The 27501-nt window shown below is 38.9% G+C and overlaps 1 long non-coding RNA gene across 1 annotated transcript; it reads right to left on the bottom strand.

Annotated features, from left to right (window-relative positions):
• Window positions 1-919: 919 nt before the first annotated feature.
• LOC127435666 (uncharacterized) lies at window positions 920-27283 on the bottom strand. The gene is made up of 3 exons (XR_007896278.1): window positions 26994-27283; window positions 15287-15445; window positions 920-6564 (listed from the first exon to the last, which is right to left on the bottom strand). It is a non-coding gene; the product is annotated as an uncharacterized LOC127435666 (long non-coding RNA).
• Window positions 27284-27501: the final 218 nt, after the last annotated feature.

A 27501-nucleotide genomic window follows, 5' to 3' on the forward strand; every position in this document is an offset into this window, starting at 1 on the left:
CTTTTAGATCATGTGGACGGCCAGGTGCGTGTGCGTTGTTTACCTGGGGAAGAGGTGGCAGCAGGATGCACCATGGGAAGAAGGTAGGCCAGCTGATGCAGTGCGATGCTCTGGGAAACCTTGGGTCCTGGCATTCATGCGGATGTTACTTTGACATGTACCACTTACCTAAAAATTGTTGCAGACCACGTACACCCCTTCATGGGAATGGTATCCCCTGATGGCAGTGGCCTCTTTCAGCAGGATAATGCGCCCTGCCACACTGCAAAAACTGTTCAGGAATGGTTTGATGAACATGACAAAGAGTTCAAGGTGTTGACTTGGCCTCCAAATTCCCCAGATCCCAATCCGATTGAGCATCTATGGGATATGCTGTCCAACAAGTCTGATCCATGGAGGCCCCACCTCACAACTTACAGGACTTAAAGGATCTGCTGTTAACGTCTTGGTGCCAGATACCACAGGACATCTTCAGAGGTCTTGTGGAGTCCATGCCTAGACGGGTCAGGGCTGTTTTGGTGGCACGAGGGGGACCTACACGATATTAGGCAGGTGGTTTTAATATTGTGGCTGATCAGGGTGTATATACAGTGTTTATGCTGCATTCAAAGTATTGCATTTGATTTATTGCCTTGTGTAAGGTGTAATCCTCCTCACTGCATGCCTTGAGGTGCATTACGGTAAAGATGAATACACTGACAGGAAATGAAGGTGGATTAGATCAGATTTTGGACTTGGATTCTGCCCAGGGACACTAGAGAGTGCATTTGCATGTTTGCAAGTGGTATGGAGCGCACTAATTAATTTATAGACAGAGATCAAAGGGCCAAGCCATGTTTCCACCTATTCAATACAAATGGATGCACAGATTTCCTTCAAAACAGTTCATTTTGATGTCTTTTTTATGGCATATTAATATACTTCCAGGACCAATATAAGTCATAAATCAGATTAAACTTTAAACTTTATTTTAGGTCACGGTACAAAAGCTTTGACTCTTACGATAGATCCTGGCAAAACGGTACAAAAATAAAATGAAACAAAATCATACCATACGTTTTCTGCTTCCAATGAAGCCGTTTGCTATAATTTACAGCATTTTGAGAAGCTCAAAAAATTTTGTAACTGGAGATATAGTTAATTGAAAGAAGAGAACTCTTACACATGATGTATGATGATACAAGTTTGGCTGTGGTTCATGAGCACATTTAAACAAAATATTGCCAGACTGAAAAAAATGGGGTCAGGTCTACCAAGTGGAACATACTTTTGGCTTGGTTTATCCATAAAACGCTCCCTTTTTTCCAAATTCACTTTTCGTCTTTCACTAGTCCTTATCAATTCTGTCAAAAGTACAGAATTCATTACATTTCTCACCACATTTATCGCCTTGGTACAAAGAACAACCCTAAGCCAACAAGAACAGATAGCTGCAAATATCTGCACACATACTCATTTCGATTTAGTCTTTATTTTAGCTTTATTTCATATTTAGCAGCACTTGCTAAGGCAAGCAGCACTATTACTATTGACCATTCTTAGGGTTAGGTATTTAAACAAACCCCTAACCCTACATAATAAACTTTGGCACTTGTACCCCACATTTGTTCTACAGACATGAGCGATACCTGAAATTGTACCGCTTGGTGAGGAGAGATTTGCTATTACTTTTTGTAAACAATTGTACAATTTGCCACTGGTGAACAATAAAAAGGGCAAAATTATCCTATAGACTTGCATGGAATGAGAGACCTGATCATATCTAAAGAATATCCAGAAAATCATCAAGACTTGGGAGTGGGCACTTTTAACTTGGGCAAACCACCTGGCAACAACCTAGAACACCCTAGCAATGCCCTGGCAACTACTTAACAATCACTCAGAACACCTTAGCAACTGCATAGCAACACCTTGGCAGCCACCAAACAATCACTCAGAACACTGTTAATACAGCAACACACTAAAAAAATCTCAGAACACCTGAACTACCGTATAGCCGTGTTCTGTCAACCGCTTAACAACCACTGAGAACACTTTTGCAACCATGTAGCAACACACTAAAAAAACACTCAGAACACCTTAACAACCACATAGCAACACCTTGGCAACCACCTAACAACTGCTCAGAACACCTTCTTCATTCTATCAACAAGCTAAAACATTCAGAACAATGTAGCAACCACATATCAACACCCTAGCAGCCACCCAGAAGACTTTTGCAATGAGTTATAAAAAAACACTCAGAACACCATAGCAACTGCATAGTGCCCTGGCAACCTATCTAACAACCACTCAGAACACCTTAACAACCACATAGCAACACCTTGGCAACCACTTTAAACCCCTCAGAACACTGTAACTACAGCAACATGCTACAAAAAAATCAGAACACCTTAGCAACCACATAGCAATGTCCTGGCAACCACCTAACAACTGCTCAGAGCACCTTCTTAATTCTATCAACATGCTAAAACACTCAAAACTTCGAAGCAACCACATATCAACATCCTAGAAGCCACATAGATGACCCTTGCAACCACCCAGAGGACTCTTGCAATGAGTTAAAAACCAATCAGAACACCATAGCAACTGCGTAGTGCCTTGGCAACCATCTAACAACTACTCAGAACACCGTTACTGCAGAGCAACGCTCTGAACACCCAGGCAACCGCATAGTAACCCACTAAAAAAACACTCAAAACTGCTTAGCAACTGAATAGCAATGCCTTGGCAACCATCTAACAACCACTCAGTACACCGTACAACCATCTAACAACCACTCAGATAACCGTAACTGTACAGCAACGCTCTAAAAACAACTCAGAACACCCAGGCATCCGCAAAGCAACACAGTAAAAAAAAAAAAAAAAAAAAAAAAACAGAACACCTTAGCAACCGCATAGAAATGCCCTGGCAACTACCCAACAACCACTCAGAACACTGTAACTGTACAGCAACACTCTAATAATCATGCAGAACATCATATCAATCACATAGCAATGCCCTGGCGACCATGCAACAACCACTCAGAACACTGTACAACCATTTAACAACTACTACGAGCACCATAGCTAACTGTAAAGCAACGCTCTAAAAAACACTAAGAACACTTTGGCAACCACATATCAACACGCTAGCAGCCACCCAGAACACCCTAGCAATGAGTTAAACCACTCAGAACACCTAAGAAACTGCTTAGTGCCCTGGCAACCATCTAACAACCATTTAGAACACCATAACTATACAGCAACACTCTAAAATCCACTCAGAACACTTAAGCAGCCACATATCAAAACCCTTGTAGCCACGCAGAACACCCTAGCAATGAGTTAAACCACTCAGAACACCTAAGAAACTGCTTAGTGCCCTGGCAACCATCTAACAACCATTTAGAACACCATAACTATACAGCAACACTCTAAAATCCACTCAGAACACTTAAGCAGCCACATATCAAAACCCTAGCAGCCACCCAGAACACCCTAGCAGCCGCATAGCAACACTTAAAAGACTCAGAACACCTAAGCAACAGCATAACAACACACTCAAAAAACACTCAGAACACCCTTGCAACACCATAGCAACACACTAAAAAACAACAACACTCAGAACACCCTAGCAACCACAAAGCAATGTCCTAGTAACCAGAACACTCTAGAAATGAGTTAAAAACCCCTCAGAACACCTTAGAAACCGCAATGCCCTGGCAACCACTCAAACCACTGTAAATGTACAGCAACTCTCTAAACAACCACTCAGAAAACCATAGCAACCAAATACCAATGCCCTGGCAACCAGCCAACAACCACTTAGAACAACTTACAACTATCTAACAACCACTCAGAACACCGTAACTGTACAACAACTATCTAAAAACCACTCATAACACCCAGACAACCGCATAGCAACACACTAAAAAAAACACCAAAAACACCGGAATAACCGCAAAGCAATGCCCTTGCATCCCCCTAACAACCACCCAGAACACGGTAAATGAACAGCACCACTCTAAAAACCACTCAGAACATCCTAACAGCCACATAGCAATGCCCTGGCAACCACGCAACAACCACTCAGAACACCATGCAACCATCTCACAACCACTACAAGCATCATTGCTAACTGTACAGCAACACTCTAAAAAACACTCAGAACACTTTGGCAACCACATATTAACACACTAGCAGCCACCCAGATGACCCTTTCAATGAGATAAACCATTCAGAACATCTAAGAAACTGCATAATACCCTGGCAACCATCCAACAACCACTCAGAACACGGTAACTGTACAGCAACTCTCTAAAAACCACTCAGAACACCTTAACTGTAAAGCAACACTCTAAAAAACACTCAGAGCACCCTAGCAACCAAATAGCAATGCCCTGGCAACCACCAAACAACCACTTAGAACACCATACAACCATCTAACAGCCACTCAGAACACGTTAACTGTACAGAAACACTCTAAAAACACAGAACACCCAGGCAACCATGTAGCAACACACTAAAAGAAAAACTGCATACCTTAGTAACCACATAGCAATGTCCTAGCAACCACCTAACAACCACTCAGAACACCGTAACTGTACAGCAACACTCTAAAACCCACTCAAAACACTTTGGAAACCACATATCAACACCCTAGCAGCCACCCAGATGACCCGTGGAATCAAGTCAAGTCATTTTTATTTGTATATTGCTTTTCACAACACACATTGTTTCAAGCTGCTTAACAGGAATTCATGCATTAGCAAAAAATGAAACTGTAATATCAATAAAGTTTAGAGTGATCATTTTGTAGTTTGATTAAATATGATTGTAAATTGAGGATAGAAATTAAATAATTAAATAATAATTGTATTTAGAACCCCTGCGAGCACGTTGAAGGCGACTGTGGCAAAACTCCATAAGATCTATGTTAATGGAATAAAATATCCTTGGGAGAATCCAGGCTCACTGTGGGGGCCAGTTCCCCTCTGGCAAAACAACATGAATATAATGCCAATATTAGTTATTTATGTAAAGTGTAAGTCATGGTTTTAAATTTGTAAATTAAAGAGCACCTATTATGGTTTTTAAATGTGCCTAATTTTGTTTTAAAGGTCTCATACAATAGATTTACATGCATCCAAGGTCAAAAAACACTTTAATTTGCTCATAATTTAAATTGCAGCATTACCTTTTTTTTTTCCAGTGTCAAAAACAACTCGTTCAATGATCCATTCTAAAGGATTCATTCTGGGGGCCTGGGTAGCTCAGTGGTAAAAGACGCTGGCTACCACCCCTGGAGTTTGCGAGTTCGAATCCCAGGGCGTGCTGAGTGACTCCAGTTGCAACCACATACACCCCTTCGTGGCAACAGTATCCCCTGATGGCAATGGCCTCTTTCAGCAGGATAATGCTGAAGCATCCAAATTGGCCCAGTTGCTAGGGAGGGTAGAGTCACATGGGGTAACCTCCTCGTGGTCGCTATAATGTAGTTTGTTCTCGGTGGGGCGCGTGGATGCCGCAGTTAATGGCGTGAATGTCTCTGTGGCAACGCGCTCAACAAGCCACGTGACAAGATGCACGGGTTGGCGGTCTCAGACGCTGGGATTCTGGGAAGCTGGAATTCATCCTCCGCCACCCAGATTGAGGCGAATCACTACACGACCACGAGGACTTAAAAGTGCATTGGGAATTGGGCATTCCAAATTGGATGAAAAAGGGGGAAAATCCCCCAAAAAAAAGGATTCATTCTAAACTCCTCCTTTCAGAGAGCCTACTCTGCTCTGATTGGTCAGATGTCCCAGTCTGTTGGTCTACTGCTTAGTGAAGTGTTTGAGGGCGGGTCAAAGCTGTTCGCGAGCGGCCAATGAAGACCAGAGGTGGGTTTTTTGTTACCAAATTACATAGGTTAATACAAGAAGTAAGTCTGGAATTACTAATGACTCGTTTCAGGTGTTCAGAATCAGTTCTTTCTTTTTGGAGTCAATAACTCCATTTGTCGTACACTTTGATTTTTGAAACTTTGCAGACTTTTTTACATTCACAAACAGCTATATGACACACTACATGAAAGGTAATATTTGAAAAACCATAATAGGTGCTCTTTAAGTAAGCGTTAAGGCCCACTGTCTTTTTTTAAAAAGAAAAAAAGAAAAAATATTTTTTAACTTTAAGATGAATGACTAATGTCTTTGAAGTCCATCCTGGATTAACTGCAGAAGTTCACATTGATGCATTGTTCTTTGTTAGTTGGCTGATGAAGGCTTTTTTTGGCAATTAAATGATAGTCAGTGTATTCCAATTCAAGAGTGTAGTCCATCAATAGACAGTTCAACCTGTAGGTCATTTCGGTGAGGTTCGGTGGGGTCCATCCTAAGTCCAAGGTTCAGGCAGTGGCATATGAAGTATCTCATGTCTTACAGTTGGAGTTGGCATCAGTTCATCTTCTGAAGTCAAAAGACTCAAGTGATGTCTGGCCGGCACCGGCTGTAGTTTGTCGTCATCTTTCAGCGACACGTAGCAGTGGAGTCTGACACCAAGCAGGAACGGAGCTGGATCTGGCTGGCTCTGGTAACTTTGGGATATGAATCCAAAGGGTGAGACATGGAAACAGAAAAATTTATATTAGCGTAGATGCCATTCAATTTTATGCAGAGTTATAAATCATGATGGATGTTTCTGGTTCCTGGAGACCTAACTAAAGCAGCCTCATTGTGAGTTAAAGGATAAATTAGGTGTATGCCTGGCTAAATAGATGAGTCTTTAGTGTAGACTTAAACAGAGTGAGTGTGTCTGTATCCCGAACAGTGTTAGGGAGACTATTCCATAGTTTAGGAGCCAAGTATGAAAAGGATCTACCTCCTTTTGTGGATTTTGATATTCTTGGAATTATTAACAAGCCAGAATTTTGTGATCGTAATGAACGTGATGGAAGGTCACTTAAGTACTGTGGAGCTAGACCATTCAAAGCTTTGTATGTAGTTTACAAATTTAAAAATGTATACGAAATTTAACAGGTAGCCAATGTAACAACGATAGAATTGCGCTAATATGATCATATTTCTTGGTTCTAGTCAGCACTCTGGCAGCTGCATTTTGAACCAATTGAAGTTTATTAACTGAACTTGCTGGACATCTTCCCAGTAATGCATTACAATTATCTAGTCTTGAGGTCATGAACGCATGAATTCGTTTTTCGGCATCGGCAAATGTGTCGTAATTTAGCAATATTTCTCATGTGGAAGAATGCTGTTCTACAAACATTGGAAATCTGATTTTCAAAGGACAGATTGGTATCAAATATAACACCTAAGATCTTTGCTGTAGAAGACGACGTAACAGTACATCCATCGAGAGTCAAATTATATTTTAGCTGCTTATTTTTACAGGTTTTTGGTTCAATCATTAGTACCTCTGTTTTGTCGGAATTGAGTAGAAGGAAATTTCTGGCCATCCAATCTTTGATTTCACTGATACACTCTGCTAATTTGGAGAATTGTGAATTTTCGTTGGGTTTAGAAGAAATATAAAGTTGGTTATCATCGGCATAACAGTGGAAACTTATTCCATGATTCCTGATAATATTTCCCAGGGGAAAATTTTATAAGAAAAGCAGAAGTTCTAAAACTGATCCCTGTGGCATTCCATACTTAACTTTTGTTTGATTTGACAATTTCTGATAAACCTCATTTACACATACAAAGTGGTAGTGGTCTGATAAATAGGACCTAAACCATGCTAATGCAAGTCCATTAATACCAACATAATTCTCCAGCCTATTCAAGAGAATGTCGTGATCTATCTTGTCGAAGGCAGCACTAAGATCTAAAAGCACTAGAAGAGAAATGCAGCCGCAATCAGATCATAAGAGCAAGTCATTTGTAACTCTGATAAGTGCAGTCTCTGTACTGTGATGGGACCTAAATCCTGACAGAAATTCTTCATATATTCCATTTCTCTGTAGAAATGAATAAAGTTGGGAGGACACTACCTTTTCTAGTATTTTTGACATAAATGGTAATTTTGAAATTGGTCTGTAATTATCCAATTTTTTAGGATAAAGCTGTGGCTTCTTAATAAGCAGTTTGGTAACTGCCATTTTAAAGTTTCTTGGGACATGTCCCAAGGATAGTGAGGAATTAATAAAATTAAGAAGAGGTTCTGAGATTACTGGGAATACCACTTTTAAGAGCTTAGTTGATATTGGATCTAACATACATGATGTGGCTTTTGATTTTTTGATAAGTTATGTTAGCTCTTCATGACCAATGACAGTGAAGGATTGAAGTTGCTTGTGAGCAAAATTATGAGACAATGTTTTCTGGGGTGCTGTGACAGTTGATTGCATAATTCCAATTTTATCAGTAAAGAAATTCATGAAGTCATTACTATTGTGCTGTGACGGAATATCTGGTTCAGTTGATGCTTTATTCCTAACCAATTTAGCCATAGTATTGAATAAACACCTAGGATTGTTGTGGTTATTTTCTATGAGTTTGCTAAAATATGCTGACCTGGCAGCTTTTAGTGCCTGTCTGTAGCTACAGACACTATCCTTCCATGCATCACAAATTACCTCTAATTTTGTATTCTTCCACTTGCGCTCCATTTTCCGAGTTGCTCTCTTGAGAGCTTGAGTGTGATCATTGTACCACCATGCAGGGCTTTTTTCTTTAATTTTCTTTAATCAAAGGGGGGAGACACTATCAAGAGTGCTAGAGAAGACTGTATTTATACTTTCTGTTATTACATCAAGTTCTTCTAGACTTTTTGGCTTACTGAGTATGTGATACAACTCTGGAAGATTATTAGTGAAGCTATCTTTAGTGGTTGAAAGAATATTTCTACCTGAACGATAGTATGGTGTACACTGAGTGACATTAGCTGATCGCAACAAACAAGAGACGAGGTAATGATCTGAGATGTCATCACTCTGCGGTAGAATTTCTATAGTATCAACATCAACTCCATATGACAGAATTAAATCTAGTGGATGATTATGGTGATGAGTTGGTCCTGTCACATTTTGTCTGACTCCAAGAGAGTTAAGAATATCCATAAATGCTAATCCCAATGTGTTAGTTTCATTATCTATGTGAATGTTGAAGTCACCAACAATTAAAGCTCTATCTATATTAACTACTAGATCTGATAGAAAATGTGAAAATTCACCAAGGAAACCAGAGTAAGGCCCGGGTGATCTATATACTATAGCATGGGCAAAAGACGACAGAGATTTTTTATTTATATCTGACGGTGTCATCTTAAGCATTATTAGTTCAAAAGACAAAAAAACGTATATCCTCTGAGTAACACCAAAAACGTCACTGTAAATTGTAGCAACACCTCCTTCTTGACCCTTCAGGTGAGGCTCATGTTTATAACAATAACCTGGGGGAGTAGATTCATTTATCTGGTTTAAGCCAGGTTTCAGTCAAACAGAGTGCATCCAAACTATGATCTGTAATAATTTCATTTACAATTAGCGCTTTTACAAAGAGATCTAAAGTTTAGTAGCCCTACCTTTATATGATGTTTATCTTCAATTTATTTTTATTTTTTTCAAGTTTGACCTTAATAAAAAACATTTCTAAATGATTTAGTGATTGTTTTGTGTTTGGTAGTTCGGGGAACAGACACAGTCTCTATGTGATATCTAGGTGATATGGTCTCTTTGTGTTGTAGTTTATGTGACCTGTGTGATGTCTCAAGGCAGCTAGCAGACATTCGGGTTAACCAGTTTGTCTGCTTCCTGACCTGGGCCCCAGTTAGTCAAATCCTATCATTATTAAGACTATGAGCCAAATTACTAGAGAGGAGAGAAGACTCCCAGAAGACTTGCAATGAGTTAAACCACTCAGAACACCTAAGAAACTGCATAGTGCCTTGGCAGCCATCTAATAACCACTCAGAACAACATAACTGTACAGCAACACTCTAAAACCACTCAGAACACTTTGGCAACCACATATCAACACCCTAGCAACCACCCAGTATACTCTATCAACATGCTAAGAACCACTCTGAACCGATATATCGGTCGGCCGATATTATCGCCGATATGAAAACTATTTTCAGAACATATAATGTAGAAAACAATGCTTTAGAATTGGTGTCATAGCGTAGTTTGTCCAGCAGAGTGCGCTCTGACTCCATTGTTTACAGAGCTGAGCTGACGGTGGCTCTGCAGACAGGGCGGAGTTCAGCTGTGTCTCGGTAAGTTAACTAGTTTGTGAAATACATACTGTAAACTTAATAACCCCATAATTTTCCCTTTTCAGTATAACTAATATAATGTTAACTCTGCCCCTGACAACCATGTCACTCATGTTTATCACATCTGTTTGCATGTTAGCCAGCTATAGTTTGTCAGAGCATCTTTTTGCAGCTCAGCAGACAACAGTGCGGTGGTGGATTGTGTCTGATGAGTGTTGATTTCATGCTACAGTTGTGCTCAAAAGTTTGCATACCCTGGCAGAAACTGTGAAATTTTGGCATTGTAATATATGAAAATATGACTGATCATGCAAAAAAACTGTCTTTTATTTAAGGATAGTATATGAAGCCATTTATTATCACATAGTTGTCTGGCTCCTTTTTAAATCATAATGATAACAGAAATCACCCAAATGGCCCTGATCACAAGTTTACATACCCTTGAATGTTTGGCCTTGTTACAGACACACAAGGTGACACACACAGGTTTAAATGGCAATTAAAGGTTAATTTCCCACACCTGTGGCTTTTTAAATTGCAATTAGTGTCTGTGTATAAACAGTCAATGAGTTTGTTAGCTCTCACGTGGATGCACGGAGCAGGCTAGATACTGAGCCATGAGGAGCAGAAAAGAACTGTCAAAAGACCTGCGTAACAAGGTAATGGAACTTTATAAAGATGGAAAAGGATATAAAAAGATATCCAAAGCCTTGAAAATGCCAGTCAGTACTGTTCAATCACTTATTAAGAAGTGGAAAATTCGGGGATCTCTTGATACCAAGCCAAGGTCAGGTAGACCAAGAAAGATTTCAGCCACAACTGCCAGAAGAATTGTTCGGGATACAAAGAAAAACCCACAGGTAACCTCAGAAGAAATACAGGCTGCTCTGGAAAAAGACAGTGTGGTTGTTTCAAGGAGCACAATACGACGATACTTGAACAAAAATGAGCTGCATTGTCGAGTTGCCAGAAAGAAGCCTTTACTGCGCCAATGCCACAAAAAAGCCTGGTTACAATATGCCTGACAACACCTTGACACGCCTCACAGCTTCTGGCACACTGTAATTTGGAGTGACAAGACCAAAATAGAGCTTTATGGTCACAACCATAAGCGCTATGTTTGGAGAGGGGTCAACAAGGCCTATAGTGAAAAGAATACCATCCCCACTGTGAAGCATGGTGGTGATTCACTGATGTTTTGGGGGTGTGTGAGCTCTAAAGGCACGGGGAATCTTGTGAAAATTGATGGCAAGATGAATGCAGCATGTTATCAGAAAATACTGGCAGACAATTTGCATTCTTCTGCACGAAAGCTGTGCATGGGACGCTCTTGGACCTTCCAGAGTTTTATGATTGTGCCATTCTGTTATAACCTACAGTTGAATATGAATCCCATAAGAAATAAAAGAAATGTGTTTTGCCTGTTCACTCATGTTTTCTTTCAAATGGTACATATATTACCAATTCTCCAAGGGTATGCAAACTTTTGAGCACAACTGTATGTTGTTACCTAGTTGGTGAGACACAATGTGTTAATGTGTAAACATGTATTCACCAAACTGTTTTGTTCAGGATTCACAGTTTGGTACCTCCTTCAACCGAACAATTCCAGTCATTGCATTTATAAACTGTCATATTTAAAAGTCTGGTTTTCCACCGTTGAAAGTTTCCCCTGAACTTGAATAGCAAAATACGGTGTAACACTGCTGCATATCTGTTTATCTTGACTTGGCAGTATTAATATAGTCAGCATTTGACTGATACTAAACAGTACTGATGTTTATTTAGCTATTTATTTTATTTGTATTCATTCTTTATTTTAATGGTCAGCATTTGACAGATACTAAACAGTACTGATGTTTATTTAGCTATTTATTTTATTTTTATTCTTTCTTTATTTTAATGGTCAGCATTTGACTGATACTAAACAGTACTGATGTTTATTTAGCTATTTGTTTTATTTTTATTTATTCTTTATTTAAATGGTCAGCAATTGACTTATACTAAACATACAGTACTGATGTTTATTAAGCTATTTATTATATTTTTATTCTTTATTTTCTCAGTGTTCATTTCTAGAATTTGTTGACAATGTATAATAATAATAATGTCAAATATTCTTTGACAAAAATATTTGTTTAAGAAAGCAGCCTTCTGAGTACCTTTACATAGTCATATCGGTGCAAAATCGGTGAAAAATCCACATAGAAACGGTCTGTTTTCATTCCAGCTCAAAAATTTAATATATCGGCCACCATATCGGTAATCATTGAATTTTCCCTCTCTAAAATCGGTATCAGTCTCAAAAATCCCATATCGGTCGGGCTCTACTAGCAACCACATAGCAACACTTAAAACACTCAGAACACCTAAGCAACAGCATAACAAAACACTAAAGCAACTAGCAACTGCAAAGCAATACCCCAGTAACCACCCAGAACACTCTAGAAATTAGTTAAAAACCACTCAGAACACATTAGAAACCGCAATGCCCTGGCAACAGTACCCTGTAACTATACTGCAACTCTCTAAAACACCACTCAGAACACCATTGCAACCACATAGCAATGCCCTGGCAATCACCCAACAACCACTTAGTACAACTTACAACTATCTAACAACCACTCAGAACACTGTAACTGTACAGCAATGATCTACAAACCATTTTGAATAGCCAGACAACCGCATAGCAACACTCTAAAAAAACACTCAGAACACCTTAGCAACCACATATCAAATGCCCTAACAACTACCCAACAACTACTCAGAACACTGTAACTGTACAGCATCACTCTAATAACCACTCAGAACACCCTAGCAACCACATAGCAATGCCCTGGCAACCACGCAACAACCACTCAGAACACCATACAACCATTTAACAACCACTACGAGCAGCATAGCTAACTGTACAGCACCGCTTTAAAAAACACTAAGCACACTTTGTCAACCACATATTAACACCCTAGCAGCCACCCAGAACACTCTAGCAATGAGTTAAACCACTCAGAACACCTAAGAAACTGCTTAGTGCCCTGGTGACCATCTAACAACCATTTAGAACACCGTAACACTCTAAAAACCACTAAGAACACTTTAGCAGCCACATATCAAAACCCTAGCAGCCACCCAACAACCACTCAGAACACTGTAACTGTACAGCATCACTCTAATAACCACTCAGAACACCCTAGCAACCACATAGCAATGCCCTGGCAACCACGCAACAACCACTCAGAAAAGCGTACAACCATTTAACAACCACAACGAGCAGCATAGCTAACTGTACAGCACCACTTTATAAAACACTAAGAACACTTTGGCAACCACATATCAACACTCTAGCAGCCACCCAGAAAACTCATAAACAACAACACTCAGAACACCCTAGCAATTGCAAAGCAATGCCCCAGTAACCACTGAGAACACTCTAGCAATGAGCTAAAAACAACTCAGATCCTCTTAGCAACCGAATAGCAACACATTGTCAACCGCCAAACAACCATTCAGAACACCATAGCAACCACATAGCTACACACTAAAAAAACACTGAGAACACCCTAGCAACAGCAACCGCAAACACTCAGAACACCCTAGTAACTACATACCAATGTGCTAAAAAACACTAAGAACACCTTCAAAACTGCATAATGCCCTGGCAACAATCTAACAACCACTCAGAACACCGTAACTGTATAGCAACACACTAAAAACCACTCAGAACACTTAGGCAACTGTATAGCAACACACACAAAAAAAAAACCACTCAGAATACCTTAGCAACAGCAACCGCAAACACTCAGAACACCTTAGCAACCACAAAGCAACGTTTTTATTTATACTTGACGCAATTTTCACTGTCTCCCAGATACCATCTACAATAGGGTGACCATACGTCCTCTTTTTCCCGGACATGTCCTCTTTTTCGGACCTTAAAAAAGCATCCGGCCGGGATTTCTAAATTTGCGAAAATGTCCGGGATTCGCCTTTAGTTGCATTATAATGTGCATCTGGTCTAATACTTCATTGTGTGTGCGCGCATGTTTGCATTGCTTTAACACCTCTTTGTAAGTCCAGCCTTCTCACACACCAATTGGTCGATTATAAGAGGCTTGCAGCAACTATTGGCCAAATTCCTGCCTGTCAATCTCTCCACGAACGCGCAAAGCACTGTTGTGTTCAGCATCAAACAGTTGCTTGACAGTAGCAGCAAATGACAGCTGAGTGGAAACAATGCCCAAACGAAAGTGCAAATTTACAGAAGATTTGCACAAAAAATTCCTATGCTTTCGTCCAGGTCGAGATCCGTGAGAAGCAGAATGTATGACAAAGCTGGCACTTATGTGTCAGTTGCTAATAAAGGTGCAAGTGATTTAGAAGCACACATTAGCTCTGCGAAGCATAAAGGGTCAGCAAAAGGTGAAAGTTTATCAGGTAAATTAACAGACTACTTTTTGCAACCAGGTAAAATTGTTGTCACATTGCTTCATTTTCCATGGCCATTCAAAATAATAGTAATAGTAAATGAAGGTACACTCATGACATCAAATATTTTATTTTAGTACATGGACATTCAAAAGAATGATGGAAATTTGTATTTATTTATATAAATTTATGTTATGCTAATAGAGTGATTAAAGTTTGCATTCATAGTAACTCTGTTTTGAACCCTATTATTCCACCCCACCCCAACCCCCCCCCCACGAAAAAAAAGAATATGGTCACCCTAATCTACAACCCCGTCTGAATACCACCACCACAGACGAATGCCTGCCAATTACCTCCCTGAGATCTGAACACCAAAGACACAACCTGCTTATTAACTCCCTTTCAGTCACAGTCATTTAAATGCAGAAAGAGTGAAACAGGGCTGGGAAAGGCAGTGTGGAGAGATCAACGATAAGTGATTTGACCCAGATCAACACCCTTATGGGACAACCCTGATCTGTCTGTAACAAAATAGAGCGTGGTAGAAGCGCTGGTCTCGCACAAATCCCAGTCACAGAAATCACAAATATTTGGCATGAAAGACATTCCAGTAATAATAATTTAATCATTGCAGCACATAGTTGGCAACATACCAGCTGCAACAGAAAGCATTCTCTGAGTGGCAGTTCCCTCAGGGTGACCTCTTGGCAGTTGTGCCTTTTGGCATAAAACAGAGCTGAAATTCTGCAACATCTTAAGTGAAGCATAACTCCTCTGCCACTTCTAGAAGGACCATATTTGTATCTATAACACTGATAGGGGGAAAGCAAATTAAACACAGCTTTGCCAAGCCCAGAATTTTTACTTTAAAAGAAACAAATTCAAATGAGAATTCTTCCTGCATTCAACAAACGAGAGAACTTTTCCCATGGAGCAGGGACATGTTATTACTAACAGACATGATAGTCAGAGACCCACTTAGAAAACAAAAGAGCATTTAGCAACTGTCACATTTCATCAAAATGTTCATCATGGAAGTCTACTATTCTCATAGACTATGTAATAGAGTTTCAAGGCCAAGACTTTGCATAATTCTGTAATATCACCCTTGCATTAAACCTGCGAAAAATACGATTTTGTTGACAGTAGAATTTTTTTTCCAAAAAGTCCATTTTGGAAGTGTTTGCTGTGACATTCTTTTTAAATTGAAAATGATTGCATTAAAGCAATATTTTGCTGCATAAAATAATAAAATAACACATATTATATCCACTTGTCATAAATAGCCTCTATTCCATGAACTTGTAATGGCCTTTGCGCAACAGAACACAAGCCAAAATTAATACATTTGATTTCAATTTGAAAACAAATAATCACCAAATCCATTAAAGTTACGAGCAAACTTGCCAATATCTGTTTTTTCTTGGCAAGGCAGCTTAATTTATTGTACTTCATAGCTAATTAGTTTTTTTTTTCCTCTTTCATTGAGTAAGCTCTCACTTGCATCATTGCCAGGTTTGATAGAAGTCCTAAAGGGTTACCTTGATTCTTCAAATCACTGTGTAAAACTGTACTTATCTGCCTTATCAGCTTTGGCTTGAACTCATGATCTCTGCTACTTCATTTGCTTTTATGCAGAAAATTTAAGAGCCCTTGGAAAAGAAGAAATTTTAGGACAGCTTATTGCTGTTTATTTATAAGACACTGGTCAAGTATAAGACATCACGGCTACATACGGAAGAATTCTGTAGAACTATACTTGATAGTCTTGAGAGAGAAAAAATTGTTCTCTTAACTACATTTTGTAGAATAAAAATGTCTGTATTACAGTAATAATGAGAATCATAATTTAAAACAATGGGAACTGTAAATAAGTAAAATGTCCATACATGTTACGGTAATGAGAATCATCACTGACAATAATGGGAATAGTAAAAGTAAAATGTCCGTTAGCATTACAGTAATAAGATTCATCACTGAAATCAATGGAAATAGTAAAAGTAAAACATTCGTACATGTTATGGTAATGAGAATCATCATTTAAAAAACAATGGGAACAGTACAAGTTAAATGTCCATATGTATTACGGTAATGGGAATCATCACTGAAAACAATGGGAATAGTAAAAGTAAAATGTCCGTGCATGTTACAGCAATGAGAATCATCAATTAAAACAATGGAAATAGTCCAACTAAAATGTCTGTACGTTTTACGATAATGAGACTCATTAAAAACAATGGGAATAGTAAAAGTAAAATGTCTGTATGTGTTACGGTAATGAGAATCATCATTGAAAACAATGGAAATAGTAAAAGTAAAACGTCTGTATGCGTTACAATAATGAGAATCATCACTGAAAACAATAATAATGTAAAACAAATGTCTGTATGCATTATGGTAATGAGAATAATTACTGAAAACAATAGGAACAGTAAAAGTAAAATGTCTGTATGCATTGTGGTAATCAGAATCATCAATTAAAACAATGGAAATAGTAAAAGTAAAACATCTGTACATGTTACGGTAATGAGAATCATCATTGAAAACAATGGGAATAGTAAAAGTAAAACGTCCGTACATGTTACGGTAATGAGAATCATCACTAAAAACAATGGGAATAGTAAAACATTCATACACATTATGGTAATGAGCATCATAATTGAAAACAATGGGAATAGTAAAAATAAAACGTCCATACACGTTACGGTAATGAGAATCATCACTGAAAACAATGAGAAAAGTACAAGTAAAACATCTGTATGCGTAACAATAAAGAGAATCATCATTGGAAACAATGGGAATAGTACAAGTAAAACGTCCATATGCATTACGGTCATGAGAATCATCATTGAAAACAATGGAAATAGTAAAAGTAAAACATCCATATACGCATTACAGAAAATACAAAGTGTGTGGTAAAATGTGCAGAAAAGTGGTAAAAAAAGTGTCCTGAAAATGTCATAAAAAAATAAAATAAAATAAAAAGTATTTTATTGTCTTTATTGATTTGGCTTTAATATGACCAAGACATTTTTTTGACAAGTTTTAGGTTTCAACACCCTAGAAAGTGCAAAGCAATGTGCTAAAAAAATCACTCAGAACACCTTAGCAACACCCCAAGTGTATCTGTCTGCGTCCTGCAAGTAAACAAGTAAAACCCACTACACGACAGCCCAAGTAAGGCTGGGTGAATAATTTTTTTTTTTTTTTTTTTGGTCGATTCAATATCGATTCTCAAAAGCCATGGATCAATCTTTAACAACCCTCCACTACAATGAGAGGAAATCACTAGCATTTGCAAACAAATTTTGCGATATGCGACAAAATGTATATATTTGGCAACTGGCTGGTAAATTTTTACATTTCACTCAAGTGAATGTATTGTGTAGTATAGTGGTGGAGTATTCAGCAGAGAAATCCTTTCACTGTTTTGAGAGTAAAAGTTGTTCAATGGGTGTGCAAAGACGAGATTCACGCGACCCATTTCTCATTTAATAATGTATCTTTTAATACCCTTTTTGTTCTTTACGTTCAGTTGTTAATTATAAACAAAAAAAGAAACATATAATTGAAATTAGGCATAGCACAGATCAGATAAAGCCATTTGTCTCTCTCGTTAACATTCACTAATTTAAAGACGTTGCTCACAGAAATGCTGGATTTCCTTAAAGACACAGTACTGTTTTTTAGCACGTTCAACAAATCAATGTAAATTCATGCAAATAGCACAAATTATGCAATTTAACAATAAAAATTTAACAATATAATATATGCAATATAATATCATATTTATTGATTAAATGCATTGATTTGTTCATTTTTAAAATGCTAAAATGTGACCAAAATGATGAAAAACTAATAAAATATAATTAGTCAAATTTATATTTCCATATTGTACCTGGTTAGATAATTCAGAGCTTTGGCTGGGAGAGAATTAATTTCATATAAAAAGCAAAAGTGCCATTATAACTGAAATATACCCATATGAATCGATATCGAATCGAAATTGAATCGAAAGCTTGTGAATCGGAATCGAATCGGGAAATCTGTGTCAATACCCAGCCCTAACTCCAAGTAACACCCCCTTTTGGATCACAAAGTTGTTTTATTGGCAAAGTTCTTTTAAACTCCTATGCAACTGCTTTATTATTCATACATGTTGTCTTAACTATGTAAATATAACAAAAAAATTACTTTTAAATTATACACTATATTGCCAAAAGTATTTGCTCACCCATCCAAATAATTGAATTCAGGTGTTCCAATCACTTCCATGGCCACAGGTGTATAACATGAAGCACCTAGGCATGCAGACTGCTTCTACAAACATTTGTGAAAGAATGGGCCGCTCTCAGGAGCTCAGTGAATTCCAGCGTGGTACTGTGATAGGATGCCACCTGTGCAACAAGTCCAGTCGTGAAATTTCCTCGCTACTAAATATTCCACAGTCAACTGTCAGTGGTATTATAACAAAGTGGAAGCGATTGGGAATGACAGCAACTCAGCCACGAAGTGGTAGGCCACGTAAAATGACAGAGCGGGGTCAGTGGATGCTGAGGCACATAGTGCGCAGCGGTCGCCAACTTTCTGCAGAGTCAATCGCTACAGACCTCCAAAGTTCATGTGGCCTTCAGATTAACTCAAGAACAGTGCATAGAGAGCTTCATGGAATGGGTTTCCATGGCCGAGCAGCTGCATCCAAGCCATACATCACCAAGTGCAATGCAAATCGTCGGATGCAGTGGTGTAAAGCACGCCGCCACTGGACTCTAGAGCAGTGGAGACGCGTTCTCTGGAGTGACGAATCACGCTTCTCCATCTGGCAATCTGATGGACGAGTCTGGGTTTGGCGGTTTCCAGGAGAACGGTACTTGTCTGACTACATTGTGCCAACTGTGAAGTTTGGTGGAGGGGGGATTATGGTGTGGGGTTGTTTTTCAGGAGCTGGGCTTGGCCCCTTAGTTCCAGTGAAAGGAACTCTGAATGCTTCAGCATACCAAGAGATTTTGGACAATTCCATGCTCCCAACTTTGTGGGAACAGTTTGGGGATGGCCCCTTCCTGTTCCAACATGACTGCGCACCAGTGCACAAAGCAAGGTCCATAAAGACATGGATGAGCGAGTTTGGTGTGGAAGAACTTGACTGGCCTGCATAGAGTCCTGACCTCAACCCGATAGAGCACCTTTGGGATGAATTAGAGCGAAGACTGCGAGCCAGGCCTTCTCGTCCAACATCAGTGTCTGACCTCACAAATGCGCTTCTGGAAGAATGGTCAAAAATTCCCATAAACACACTCCTAAACCTTGTGAAAAGCCTTCCCAGAAGAGTTGAAGCTGTTATAGCTGCAAAGGGTGGGCCGACGTCATATTAAACCCTGTGGATTAAGAATGGGATGTCACTTAAGTTCATATGCGTCTAAAGGCAGATGAGCGAATACTTTTGGCAATATAGTGTATGTCACGTATCATATTATTAAACCGAAGATATTAATTTCTTTGTTCCGTTTTCTCCAGTTAGCTCACAAGCTTACCGGTTAGCCTATTAGTTTAGCATAGTTTCCAGTGGTACGGTGGTATGATTGCATTCTATAAAACTTTTAAGTTGCGGTATATTTAATAGTTTTACAAACTGTTTAGTTTTAATCTTTGTGGTGAGGGTTAGGTATAGGGTTAGGGAGAGGTGTAGTTGTAAGTTTCCTGCTGGACTCAAATAAATCAAACACAGTGTATGAATGTGACATCCAACTGTTGAAAGAACACAGCATTTCACAGGTTCATTGAAGGGGGTGTTATTGTAGTGTGCATGCCTTTTAGTAGTCTTGCAGGATGCAGACAGACCCTTCTCCAATGCCCTGTCATCCACCCACAACACCTTAGCATTGTGGTGATGACTTTTGCCCAGGCAAGCACCACTCACAATTTCTTCAGAGAATCTAAATTCTTTTTACCACCTCTCTACAACAGCAACAAACTATCAGATTCAAATGAAGTCATCTTCAGGAATGAGCTTTCTGTGAGGTCACTATAAATTCACATAAACTAAAAGATAAACTGGCCCTTTTGTTGTTCACAGATTTAATCTGTTGGTTTAAGTGTATGGTCATTGCTCAATATACCGTATCACATTACATATTTTCAAATGAATTCCACTTTGAGGGCTTTTTTTTTTGTTTTTTTTATTCTGCTGAAGAACTGCACAACTCTGACACAAACAGTTTTGTTAATGAGAAGGGTGAGTCATAACACATTGCACATGCTTTTGGTTACAGTACAAGTGTTAACAATGGCTAACAACAGGACATCTTGAGAGCTCCAAAGTTCAATGCTGGCCTGAAAAACTCCCAGACACTCAGCTTTTATTTAGGTTCAGTGAGGCGCAGCTGGAGTCCCTTAATAGCTCATGGATCTGCACTTTTCCAACTTTCATCCACTCCTCTAACCACACCTTTTATTTAGAAGATGCATTTTAAAATCCTGATAATTAAAAGCATTACAGTTTATTTTTCCATCATTTATTCACCCTTATGCTGTTTCACGCATTTGACTTTCATCTGTGGAATGCAAAAGGAGCTGTTTTGAAGAATGTTCTGACCTCTATTTTCCATGCAATGAAAGTGAATAGGAACGGAGGTTGTCAAGCTCCAAAAATGTACTTTTAGGGTGTGTTCACACTTGGCAGGTTTGGTTCGATTAAAACAAACTCTGGTGCGATTGTTCTGTTAGTGCAGTTCATTTGAACGCTGCCATCCGAACCTTGGTGCACACCAAACAAGCGGACCAAGACCGCCTGAATAGTGGGTCTCGGTCCACTTCCAAACGAACTCTGGTGCGGTTCGATTGATATATGAATGCAACATGGACCAAAGACGTCTAATCGGACCAAAAACAGGAAGTAATTTGCCTAATACTGACCTCAAGCATACCTGGTTCTTCTCATCATAGGAGCTATGTTGCTCATTACAGTTCGGTACAGGCGTCGGAACCGTTGTCAGCGGTCTTTGCAGCATATCTTCATTTGTGTGTGCAACGGAGGAATTCCTGGCGCTGTTTTGACTCCTTTACACATTTTATTAGCTCTTCGTTTGTTCTCAGCTGGTAAAAATACCACCATATATATACATATATAAATCTAATGAGCACATTTAGCCCAGCAGCCAGCATTGTTTTGAATGCTCGGCAAGTTCCGTCGCAAAAATACGTCATAAAAGCTATCCAATCAGTTTTGTGATTTTTTTCCTGATACCTCTTATTTTGTATCTTTAGTTCCGGTGTTAAAAATGCCAGTGTGAATGCTAAGTGAACCAGAACTAAATGTATCATTTTCTTTTTTGGTCCGGACCAAGAGGACCAAGAGAACCGAACTACAAGTGTGAACACACCCTTACTGTTTCTAATATGTTTACGCTATATTTCAAATCTTTCGAAGCCATATGATAGATTTGTGTGACAAATATACAGAAGTTTAAGTCGTTATTTACTACAAATCTTCCCACCTCTGCCGTAGCTATCAAATTTCATTCAAAATATTCAAACATGTCATCTCTAGACACGATGCTGAAAGTTTGACATCGATGACACCAAATTGCACTGCGATGCCACGCATTTTCATTTGACTAGAAGCACAAATTATATTTGAAGGTTTTCAGTTTTTTTATTATTATATGATGCACTTTTTACATTTACATTTATTCATTTGGCAGATGCTTTTATCCAAAGCAACTTACAAAAGAGACTTTTTGAGTTCTGTTTATATGCTTTTTAATGTGTGTGATGGTTTCGGTGGCATTGTTGTTCTATTATTCATCATTTTTATTTATATAATGATTTAAAGGGGAACGACAAGCTTTTGTGTATGTGTACGCATCATGGGCCTCATTCATGGAACACGAGCAGAACGATTTTTCGTGTGAATCGATTTTTTGCACATTGTCAAAGCTTGCAAATCTTTATAAGTTTACAGTATTTTGGTCAAAGATCTTTTTTAGGCATTACACTTATTTCTCTGAAGCTTCTTCCAGTTGCAAGGCAGGTATATCACTGTTACCATCATGATTTACCCGAGAAGTTTCACCAATGATACTGGCGATGCGCTGCGAACTGAACCAAAGAAGGTTAATGGTGATGGGCATCCTCCTCCCCGCGTGAACTGAACAACTTTTACAGTGAAGCTTCATGTCAAACCATTTTTATTGACCTCATGGTCTGTTTGATTCACAAAAGAGCCTCTGATGATAGCAAAAACATGCGATGACAGAGTAAGTCTATGCTTTCTTTGAGATGCTATTGTGCTTGCAAAATCCAAATTTTATGATATGAATGCACTTCGTTCATAAAAATTATTTCATTACTGTTCTGCATAGATGTTAATAGCATTTACTAGCAAGTCTGGTGCCTTCCTTATATGGCATTTTCATGGCTGTGGATTATGATTATTGTTAATGAACGTCCACACGCAAGCTATTTACGAATGTTTGGAATTCACTGACATACACACGTTTAATGAGCAAATCTTGGGTGTGCGCAGCGTTTGTGAATCTGGAGGAAAGTTTTCGGGAAGGTACATTTTACATGTAATTTACTCCCAATTTACTCATATATTTACGAAGGTATGATGAATGAGGCCCCATGAGTTCAAGACAAATTTCCCTTTGCGGACAAAAAAGTGTTTTTAATTTTTATAAAATTTTGGTCTGTTCCTCCTTTACCAGCTATCATATAGCTTCAGAAGTCTTGGAATATAGCGCACAAGTTGAATGGGCTACTTTTATGGTGCTTTTTGGAGATTGCCAACGTGAACCACCTTACATTTTTGTTACATGGAAAGGAGCAGCTTATGCATTCTGCAAAATATCTCCTTTGGTGATGTGAAAATCATACAGGTTTGATGAGTTGTTTTGAGTAAATGATGATAAATGTTCATTTTGGGGGGAACTATTCCTTTAAAGTAATAGTTCATCCAAAAATGAAAATTCTCTCATCATTTACTCACCCTCATGCCATCCCAGATGTCTATGACTTACAGTGCATCCGGAAAGTATTCACAGCGCTTCACTTTTTCCACATTTTGTTATGTTACGGCCTTATTCCAAAATTGATTAAATTCATTATTTTCCTCAAAATTCTACAAACAACACCCCATAATGACAATGTGAAAGAAGTTTGTTTGAAATCTTTGCAAATGTATTAAAAATAAAAAACGAAAAAAATTACATGTACATAAGTATTCACAGCCTTTGCCATGACACTCAGAATTGAGCTCAGGTGCATCCTGTTTCCACTGATCATCCTTGAGATGTTTCTACAACTTGATTGGAGTCCACTTGTGGTAAATTCAGTTAATTGGACATGATTTGATAAGGCACACACCTGTCTATATAAGGTCCCACAGTTAACAGTGCATGTCAGAGCACAAACCAAGCCATGAAGTCCAAGGAATTGTCTGTAGACCTCCGAGACAGGATTGTATCGAGGCACAGATCTGGGGAAGGGTACAGAAAAATTTCTGCAGCATTGAAGGTCCCAATGAGCACAGTGGCCTCCATCATCTGTAAATGGAAGAAGCTTGGAACCACCAGGACTCTTCCTAGAGCCAAACTGAGCAATAGGGGGAGAAGGGCCTTAGTCAGGGAGGTGACCAAGAACCCGATGGTCACTCTGACAGAGCTCCAGCATTTCTCTGTGGAGAGGGGAGAACCATCCAGAAGAACAACCATCTTCGCAGCACTCCACCAATCAGGCCTGTATGGTAGAGTGGCCAGACGGAAGCCACTCCTCAGTAAAAGGCACATGACAGCCCACCTGGAGTTTGCCAAAAGGCACCTGAAGGACTCTCAGACCATGAGAAACAAAGATTGAACTCTTTGGCCTGAATGGCAAGTGTCATGTCTGGAGGAAACCAGGCACCGCTCATCACCTGGCCAATACCATCCCTACAGTGAAGCATGGTGGTGGCAGCATCATGCTGTGGGGATGTTTTTCAGCGGCAGGAACTGGGAGACTAGTCCAGATCGAGGGAAAGATGAATGCAGCAATGTACAGAGACATCCTTGATGAAAATCTGCTCCAGAGCGCTCTGGACCACAGACTGGGGCGAAGGTTCATCTTCTAACAGGACAACGACCCTAAGCACACAGCCAAGATAACAAAGGAGTGGCTACGGGACAACTCTGTGAATGTCCTTGAGTGGCCCAGCCAGAGCCCAGACTTGAACCCGATTGAAAATCTCTGGAGAGATCTGAAAATGGCTGTGCACCGACGCTCCCCATCCAACCTGATGGAGCTTGAGAGGTCCTGCAAAGAAGAATGGGAGAAACTGCCCAAAAATAGGTGTGCCAAGCTTGTAGCATCATACTCAAAAATACATTTTTTTGGTAATTGGTGCCAAAGCTGCTTCAACAAAGTATTGAGCAAAGGCTGTGAATACTTAAGTACATGTGTGTGTTTTTTTTTTTTTTTTTTTTTTTTTTTTTTTTATACATTTGCAAAGATTTCAAACAAACTTCTTTCATGTTGTCATTATGGGGTGTTGTTTGTAGAATTTGAGGAAAATAATTAATTTAATCCATTTTGGAATAAGGCTGTAACATAACAAAATGTGGAAAAAGTGAAGCGCTGTGAATACTTTCCGGATGCACTGTACTTTCTTCTGCAGAACACAAACAAATATTTTCAGAAGAATATTTCAGCTCTGTAGGTCCATACAATGTACTGTAAGTAAATGGGTGCCAAAATTTTGAAGCTCCAAAAGTCAGCATAAAAGTAATCCATGTGACTCCAGTGGTTAAATCAATGTCTTCAGAAGCTATTTGATAGGTGTGTGTGAGAAACAGATCAATATTTTTGTCAATTTTTAACTATGAATTCTCCTCCCTGCTCAGTCAATCTCCACTTTAACTTCACTTTCACATTCTTCTACTGGTTTTTTTTTTATTTTTTTTTATTTATTATTATTTAAATTCTTCATGCATAAGCCCCCTACTGGCAGAAAGAAACATTTCTAGCAAAAATGTGACAAATATTTATCTGTTTCTCATCCACACCTATCATATCACTTCTGAATATATGGATTTAACCACTGGAGTCTAATGGATTACTTTTATGCTGCCTTTATGTGCTTTTATGGAACTACAGAGCTGAAATATTCTTCTAAAAATCTTTGTGTTCTGTAGAAGAAAGAAATTCATACACATCTGGGATGCATTAGGGTGAGTAAATGAGAGAATTTTCATTTTTGGGTGAACTGTCCCTTTAAGGCTTCAAAGTGCACCAGTTTCATACAACTCAGATTTTTTTATTTTGTTTTACTTATAATAGCCTATTTTTAAGGCATCTTAAAGCTGAAGTATGTCATTTCTGCGACACTAGCGCCACTGGACAGAAATGCAAAAATGAACAATGTTTTCAAAACAGCTTTCTGAATACGCCCCTCGTCTGCAGTTGTTTGAACGTTTAGATTGTCCCATAGTTAGAATAACATTGTTGGGGCAGGCCTAAGCGGGTCGCTCAAAACAAACAGGAATATTTATAGCGCCACAGAGACACAGTGTTTACCATTTTCAAGAAAATTAACCTTTAAATGGCTTACTTATAGTTGTCTCTGCATATTAAACTGGGATGGAAGAAAGCATTTTAACACAGAAAAAGTCATATACATCAGCTTTAAGGACCTTTTACATTTAAAAAGGATTTTTATGGGTTCATGAATGGGTTCATCTTTGCTCATCATTTGAAACATCTCCAGTATGTTGACAAAATGATCAAACACAAGTGCACTTTTCAAAACTAGTTCCTTTAAATATATACCATCCTTTACCATAGTGACTTAAAATACTTAAATAAATCCTAAAATAACATGGTTCCTACAGTAAAGTCTAAATAAATTAAAGAGAATGAGACCTACCTTTAACATTAGGCTTGTATAAGCATAAGTGTCAGCATACCAAGGATAAAACCAAGTTACCTCAATTTTACTGTAGTAGTGTAATAACTATAGTAACTATGGTATTTTGTCTGAAACTTTCGTTACCATGGTCAGTTATTGGAAGCGTTCATCTGCAGTTGCTGCAGGCTACATATGTTGTTGATATCAGGTTGGTTGACAAAATAATGACTGAGTGTGCTTTACAAAAGCAGTTTAACTGGCACCTCTTTACTTATAACGTAACTTGTGTAGGACTAGTACGTAAACTATGATTAAATGAAAGTAAACCTCTCTGCAGCCGTCGGATGCTGCTCAATGAACCTGTCAGATTTATGAGATTCATATGCATGAGGTGCAGCGCGCGGAGGCGCTTTACAATACAGTGGCGTCTCACTGGATTTGACATGCGCTAAAAATGTCAAATGAAACACCAGACTCACCCGTGATGTAAACTTTCGGCGCAGAACTTACAGCTGCTGACGAAAGCGCCGGGGAAAGTTCGAACGCGGTCGCGGGATCCTCCTCGAGCGGTAGCGCATCTCCGCGCACTCCATCACCGCGTCAGAGTACAGCAGCTCCGCCGCTACAGATCTGTTAACCTCTAACTCACCAGAGGGTCAGGATTCACGGACAAATATTGATGATGGTGAAGAGCTTAAGTCAAAAAAGTGTCCAAAGTGTGTCCCAGTGTTTAAGTATGTAGGAAGAATAATGTTAGTACAGAAAGAAGGCTATTTGGACTCTTTACCCACACTTGAAAAATACTGAATGCCATTGCATTAGATAAATACCAAACCAACTGGTATTTTCAAGTAAAACATTTCACAAAAATACCTTTTGTGAGAAGTTTTAAATCATAAAACAATGAATATACAGTCGAAAATGAAGTGCAAAACCAAACCTAGCGTGACGGTTGTCAAACGTTAGTGGACCATAAAATTTAAAGGG

Source organism: Myxocyprinus asiaticus, chromosome 46 (genome assembly GCF_019703515.2).
Source record: "Myxocyprinus asiaticus isolate MX2 ecotype Aquarium Trade chromosome 46, UBuf_Myxa_2, whole genome shotgun sequence".
Lineage (NCBI taxonomy): Eukaryota > Metazoa > Chordata > Actinopteri > Cypriniformes > Catostomidae > Myxocyprinus > Myxocyprinus asiaticus.